Source organism: Gossypium raimondii, chromosome 6 (assembly GCF_025698545.1).
Source record: "Gossypium raimondii isolate GPD5lz chromosome 6, ASM2569854v1, whole genome shotgun sequence".
NCBI classification, from domain to species: Eukaryota; Viridiplantae; Streptophyta; class Magnoliopsida; order Malvales; family Malvaceae; genus Gossypium; species Gossypium raimondii.
In genome coordinates, this window is record NC_068570.1 from 36,491,232 (window position 1) to 36,498,234 (window position 7,003).

The window sequence follows — 7,003 nt, forward strand, 5'->3', positions numbered from 1 at the left end:
TAAGTGCATAACATACATACCAAACACTTTTAAGTGTGTTACCACAGTTTGACTCCATGCCAAGCCTCAAAGGAGTCTTATCCTTGATCGCCGAGTTGGCGATCTGTTGAGCAGATACTCGAGGTGTTGATCGCCTCACCAAAACTGCTTGAAGCTTGCCTTGAAACAAGAGGCATCTGCCATGTTCAAGACAATCCTATTCTTTCTCTCACAGACTCCATTCTGTTGAGGAGTATAGATATTGTGAGTGATGGTGAATCCCAAAGATCACACAAAGCTTCAAATCTCTCGACACATATTTGAGCCATTATCAGTCCTCAAGGCTCTAATTTTGCAAACTGACCGATTTTCAAGATAAGCCTTGAATTTGCGAAGGCTTCAAACACTTCGACTTTAGCTTCAAGAAGTAGACCCAAGACAACCTTGTTAAATCATCTATAAACAGGCAAAGTACTGTTCTCACCGATTGAGGTGATCTCATAGGGCCACAAACATCGAGTGCACCAATTCGAGCTTGTTTTGAGCTCTCCAAGCCTTGTCGGCAGAAAAGGTAGTCTAGCTTGCTTACCAAGCTGACAAACCTCACAAACATTCCCACTAACCTCAATTTTTGAAATGTCATCAACTAAATTCAGCCTATGTAGCAAATCAAGAGATCTAAAATTGGCATGGCCTAGTCTCTTATGCCACAAATCAGTGTTATCAGCAAGGCTGGTGTATGCCTTTCTTTCTACTTGGCTAACATCCAACATGAAGCATCTATCACCATAGAGACCGAGATTAACCTGCACCATTCATGTCTTGAACAGTACAACAACCATCCTTGAAAACTAATGTATAGCCCTTTTCAACTAATTGGCCTACACTAAGCAAATTCTGGTCTAAATCAGGTACAAAAAGCACATCTGTGATCAGCTTGTTACCTGAACCAGTGCTAACCAGCACACTGCCCTTGCCCTTAGCCTCAATCAGCTTGCCATCTCCAATTCTAATCCTCGAGTGGAAGCTTCTGTCTAGGCCCTTGAACAGCTTCTCATCTGCTGCCATATGGTGTGAGCAACCACTGTCTAGTAGCCAATCATTGCTGGCCTTGGTTGTGCCAACAAAGCAAGTTGCTGTGAACACATGCTCCTCCTGAGCTTGAATGTCCTCAGCAGGTCTAGCTTGTTGCAGAGCAGCCTTCATTGGTTTGCCCTTGCACACCTTCTCCACATGGCCAAACTGCTTGCACTTTCTACACTGAATATCTGGCCTAAACCAGCAATACTTTTCTGAATGTGTTGTCTTCTTGCAATGAACACATGGTGGGAACACCCTTTTTGCTTCATCTTTTCCTGACTTGACCCTTCTATTATGCCAGGGCTTCTTGCCTTTTGCACTCACACTCGAGCCTTCACTGGCTTTAGCACGGAAAGCGCCTTCAGATTCTCCTCCTGCCTATTTGCCCTCCTTTGCTCAAGTGCATACAGGGAGTTTATCAGCTCAGACAATGAAATGGCTGATAAGTCCCTCGAGTCCTCAAGTGAAGAGATTTTTGACTCAAATTTCTCAGGGAGAGTTGTAATGACCTTTTCAACAACTCTGCTCTCTGTGAAGTCCACTCCTAGGAGCCTAATGCTGTTGACAATGGCCATTATCCCGTCTCGAGTATCGCTTGATGGTCTCGACTCCTTCATCCTCAAATTCTCAAAGTCTCTCCCGAGGTTAATCACTTGTTGTTGCCTTGTCTTATCACCCCATGAACTCCTCCTTGACTTCTCCCAAGCTCGCTTTGGTGAGTCACGAGCCATGATGCGAGTAAAATCACATCGAGACTCCATTTTGCAAGGTGCCATAGCCTTATGCTTCTTGGCTCGCTCCTCAAGATGTTGCCTCATCACGTGCAATGGTGGGATTGGCTCTTAATGGAGGTGGTTCAAGATCATTCTCGATCACACTCCAAAGATCATGTGCCCGGAGATAAGTCTTCATTTTAACTATCCAAATGTGATAGTTTTCACCAAAGGAACACTTGGTGGAGGTGGTGGAGTGAAACTCATTTCGCTAAACCGATTTTAAGTGCTTCGATCCTTTTCGATTTTAAGCTTTTTGATGGTTTTGATTTAAACTCAACAAAGTATAAAAAATGGCCTCTCAAAGATTCGGCTCATGATACCATTTGTTGGAACAATGGCAAGAAGAAACATCAAACAAAGTTACAATCGTGTTTGCAAGATCAAGCAAGAAGAATCAAGCAAAGAAAAGCAAAGCAAAGCAAAATGAACAAAAATTAAATACTCAAAGAAAGTTGTAATCGAACATTACATTTTTCATTCAAAATTTGAAATAAAAGGAGTTACAATTTGTTCATTTGATGATTACCTACTAATCTAATCGCCTCCACTAATTTACAACCAATGTAAGCTTAAGTCAAATACAAAATGAGTCGACATATCGCCTTTTACATCACTATCTAATCACTAACTTAATCTTACTAACTATTAAAACTAGTTGCAATTAAACCGAACTAAATTACAACAAAACAAAACAAAGAATGCCGTTGCTTCATTTGGTCCAAAACCATTCGTGCGCACCAAGCAAAATGATGAGCTCGATAGTCACGATCTCGATAGTAGCATGCTTCGGCTCCATGTTGCATTGCGATCCACTTTCAACAAAACCATGCTTAAACATTGGAAGAAGTACATCAAAAGAGAGTAGAGGACCAACTTACTTTGATCATCCCGCTTGGGTTTCGCGATCCTTTTACGGAGAATAGCTAACGCAAGTATGACAAGTATCGCCACCAAGATGACAATTGGAACAATGATAATGACTAGGTCAGGATGAACGGTGGCCACCTTCCTCTCGCACAAGCAACAACTTTTCATTTACATCAATTTCTTCCTGAAACCAAAGATGTAGTCTAGCAGATCGGTAGTTACCTTTTTGATTGTGTTCACCGATCGTGGCGGAGGACTAGCACTGGGGTGGAGGACTAACAGTGAGGTGGAGGAGACAAGGATGGAGCAAGAGTAGAAGCATTGGGTGTATAAAAGGATACAAATCCCATTGGAAATAACAGCTAGGCCTCTGAACATAACCTCCTTGCTTCCCATGGCAACAGCGTTCATAGTAGCTTATGGATTGCCTTAGGCAGAAATCACAATTCTGGTATGATAAATCTGGAGTGCACTGCATTAGCGCATATATCGTTTGGGTTATTGTAAAATCTGCTTCCCCAGTTGCATACTTAAGAGTAGAAGAGCCGTTGGAAGCGTTTCTCACCACTGTGTCCATCAAACTCTCCCAAACCGTATCAAATTCTGTTAAGTTAAATGTGATATCGCCCGTATTATAGCCTGCCGCAGGGACTCCTAGATCCTGCGGGGTTCCATAAAACGAGTGATTTGCATAGTGTACATGACATGGTTTCCCTCTCCATGCAAGGGCTTCCTTCTGGTTGGGACAGTTAGCTATGAGTTCGTGGAATGTAGAATTGACACATTTATAACAATCGTCAGGAGTAGAGTCTCCTCTGCACATACCAAGAGCGTAAACTTTGTCGGCGTTTTGGCCAAAATTGGCAGTAAAGAAACCACCTTTTGTAGAGACATTAGGTGGGAGAGAAGCAAGAAGAAGGTCCCGGTTTTTACCATAGGTACTATTTACGGTGAAATTACCAGTGTCATAGCATCGTATGTAAGCCTCAACAAGACTGATGCTGATAAGCAGATGGGAGAGAATTGAAGAAAGAGCTGTAAGTTTAACCCACATTTTGAGGTTGTATAATTTGAAGGAAATGAAACCCAAAAGAAAGTAGAGGGAACTTATTATTCCAGATTTTTCATGGCAGAGAAGAGGTGGGGGATTGAGTTGCAGAAAGAATCAAAGAGCGTTCATTAAAGCAAAAGTCCTGAAGCTTTTAAAAGTCAAACGAAACTTGGTCTTTAATTCCTCCGTCTTACCTATCTGAGAAAGAAAGGTGTGGTTAGTGGACAATCTTCTTTTGGATTCATTAACAATTGAACGTAATGGTGTTGCAATCCCGCCACAGCTGGAGGTTGAAGTTGACAGTTAAAAGACAGACCTACCAAACAATATATTTATAAGCTGGAGGTTGAATGTAACCAAAACTCATTGATATTCTTTTAAAGGTAAACTACATAAATTGTGACAGTTTTTTAGGTGGAGAGATTTATTATTATTATTATTATTATAGATTATTTAAATTTAATATTTTAATCACTATGTTAAATGGCTAAGGGAATATTGATGAGGTCATTTTTATCAATATAATAAATTTAATTCTTTAAATTTTTATAGGTTTTATCAATTTGGTCTTACTTCCAAAAAATAAATAAATTTAATCCTCAATTTTAAATATTATATTAAATTAGTCTTGATTTTAAAAATTAAAAAATTATTAAAAATTTTATAAAATATATATACAAAATTATAAATAAATGAATATCTATTTTTTTATTTCTAACATAAAATTTATTTATTAAAATAACAATTTTATAAATATAATAGATTAAAAGAAAGACTATAAACAAAATTTTCTTTAATTTTAATTTTAGCTTATAAATAATAATTTATTTAATATAGGTACAACCTTATTCTTGTCACATTTATCGAGTACTCAACATTGCATCTCTCAAAACCACCGGCAGTTAAAAGATACACAAAGGAAGATGTGTTTTCGGGTTATTTTAGCCACATTTCCTACCAAACAAAATATTAATTGCGAAGAGAGAAATAAATGGTAAAATTAACTGTATCTAAAAAATCTTGGAGGGAGGGCTAATTCAAGCCATTCCTAATTTGCCCACACTTTCTTCCAAGTTTGTCCCGATGCCATGAATTCTTCAGCTACCTCTTTTAAGTCAATCAACGCAATAATGAGTAAACTTGACCTGTTTTCTCATGGAAAATGCTTCCCTTACCGTCCACAGTTGTTTCGTCTCAAACAGGAATTTTTCAGCGACCCATCTTAAAAAGGAAATGAATGGATTTCTAAATCCTATGTGTAGAAATTATAAATTTAAAACATAAATTAAAATTTTTAACATAGTGTTATTATTGATATAGAATTAGTGTTGAATTAATTCATGACACTAACTTAATCAAATATATTATTAATATATACTAATATATTTATCACATGAGTGTGCGTGTGGGAATGTTTTTAAACTAGGTATGTTATGCTAATATAATTATGTGTTTATACTCATTGCCTTAAATATGTTGGTATTTGGATATGGTTAATAGGATATGAACTATAAATGCTTTTAAACTAGGTATGTTATGCTAAGTTGCTAGTGATCTTAATGAATTAGTTATGATTGCACAAGATTTTATATGAGATGCAATAGCTAATTATTTTATAGTATTTGAGCTTCTGTAAACTCGTATGAAGCCTGAGAATGATTGTATTTCATGTTAGATGTATAATTGTTTGATTTTATCATTAAATTGTATGATTTAAATGTGAATTGCTCGTAGTTGTTCCGGTAACAAATGCAACACACCATAACTAGGACCCAACGATCTAGTCCGGTATCGGGGTGTTACACACTGTACTTCACTTATATATCTATTAGGATTTGGGAACCGATAGTCCAAGTGACCGATAGGATCCGGACCTCCGACCTAGAAGAAAAATGTTCGCCTATAGACACAGTCAGCTGAGGACCTCGTGGGAATGCAAGATGTTCGCAGAGAGAGCTTGTGTGGTAGAGCTTGCGTAAGCCTTACACAAATGAGGTCACAAGAAGAGAGCTCGTGTAAACCTCGCATAGGCGAGGTTAAGAGTCATGTCTGTGAAGAGGACCCCCGCTCATGCTAGGAGAGTCAGTCCCAGGGTCAGAAAGGACCATGTGCTCCGTAGGAAAGCGTCTAATAAGCTAAATGAGGCCTAGAGAATGGCAGCACCAGGAACAGGGAATGTCAGTGCCCTCGGCCCAAAGGTCAAGACAAAATAGTGGGCCCTGTTGTGAGTTGTAATAGTAGCATTAGGAATGTGTTTAAATACCCTATGTGTTTCTCTTAATACAACACAAGAGAATATTACTCAACAATTGGTGCAGTGAGTGTGGACTACTTTCGACTGAGAAATTTTCTCTAGTTTGATTCAGTTCTATTCAACCTAAAAAGAAAAATAGCTCACCCCGACAAGACCTTTCCCTTCATCCTCTTATTCGATCAAGTAAGACAATTGGGTCCTAACCCCTAACATGATGAAACAGACTTATTTGCCGTCTAGTTTGCTAATAGGTCAAAAACCTTGACAATGCGATCTATCGGGGGCCTTCTTCTTCCCTGGACCTTAATATCTACTTTAGTTAGGGAAGGCCTCTTCCCTTAACCAAGAACCACCCATGTCGTAGCTCCAAGCCCTTTAGGAGCAAATAAAATTCATTAGGGAGCAGATGGCAGCACAAGAGGCATAGTTTGTAGAACAACAAGATTTTCAACAAGAGTTGCTAAGATAGAATGAGAAACTACGATGAAAGACATGTGTTGATAACTCAGGATCCTAGGGAAACGCTACCACCCAAGATAAAACCTCGAGCACTCAAGTGAAGGAGTGGATGAATGAGATGGATGAGTTTTGTCACGACGTACGGGCCTTGCACCCAGAGTCGTAAGACATTGACTGGCTGTTTTATTCTAAGAATCCGCTAACACCCAAAATTGCAGTAGTAGGCCAGCCTCGTAACTTCAAAGTGCCTAAGGGTATGTTTAAAAGAAGAAGGGATCCACGAACCCATTTAATGTAATATAACAACTATATGAACGTGTTGGAAGCATTATACACTGCCAAATGCAAAGCCTTCTCTATGACGCTAAAAGCAAGTGCCAAAAATTGATATACTTCTCTTCCACAATGCTCTATTCGCAACTTCTCACAGCTAGGGCAAATGTTCTTAGAAAGATTCTGGACCTACCGAGCAATCATGAATACACCCATGGGGTTGATATCGGTGAAGCAGCGAGAGGGTGAGTCCCTCCAAGACTA

At 39.0% G+C, this 7,003-nt stretch overlaps 1 pseudogene; it reads right to left on the reverse strand.

The window, feature by feature from the left end:
• Window positions 1–2,597: 2,597 nt before the first annotated feature.
• Window positions 2,598–3,809, reverse strand: LOC105773216 (cysteine-rich receptor-like protein kinase 14; annotated as a pseudogene).
• Window positions 3,810–7,003: the final 3,194 nt, after the last annotated feature.